The following is an 890-nucleotide window of genomic DNA, read 5'->3' on the forward strand; positions in this document are numbered from 1 at the left end:
GCTGTAATATGGGTGAGATATCATTCCCGGAGTGTTTCGCATTCATATGGCGTAATATCCAGCTGTGACGGTACTCATTACCGCATATCTTACATTCTTCTTTCCCCCAAAGTACATCCTGTAGTGGTGTGCTTGGTTCCCGTTCACTCTTCTCCGGTATGCACTTATGTTTGGTTAAGCCATGTTTTGCTTTTATAGACCTCTTGGAAGCAGAGACATTTGTATGCTTCTTTTCCTTTCTCATGTTCAACTTCGCTGCTCACATCCTGTATTTCCGCTTGTTGTGTCACTTCGGTTTTCTTTTAAGGGTGTTTCCGGGTTATATGCTTAGTCAACCAGCCATACGTGGCATGCTGCTTGTGGAACCATTGACACTTGTGGACAGTCGGTACCGAATTATCTTCTTCTCGCTTCCTTCCTCTTTTGTCGCTCTGTTCATTACTACTGGAATTGTCGGATGGTGTTGTGGCATGTGCCTTGTGCTTCTTTTATGACCAACAAGTGTTATTTTTGCAGCCGTTTTTTCACTGGTTGTGTGTGGCGAAAAATACGCCCCCGCTCCTTCAACCAATTAGTGGCAAAGGGGCGGCTCCGTTGAGGCAGCACTGCTTGTCCTCTTAATGGTACATTGTTGTTTTACCTATCGCTGGTCCACTCCACCGCACGCGGTGCATACCTTGGGAGTTGTGTACTGTTTTGGGGGTGGTTTTGTCCATTGTAACAGCCGCCTCTGACACAACAAGCGCAGTTTCGCCCCTGCGTTACTGGCATTTTATGCCTGTGGTGGAACAACGTGTGTGTTGACGTCCGTAAATCTTAATATGGCTTGTTGCGTGCTACCGTTTATATTTTTCCCCATCGATATGGGCATCACGTTCTTGGCGTTACGT

This window comes from Trypanosoma equiperdum (genome assembly GCF_001457755.1).
Source record: "Trypanosoma equiperdum strain OVI genome assembly, contig: ctg_360, whole genome shotgun sequence".
Taxonomy (NCBI): domain Eukaryota; phylum Euglenozoa; class Kinetoplastea; order Trypanosomatida; family Trypanosomatidae; genus Trypanosoma; species Trypanosoma equiperdum.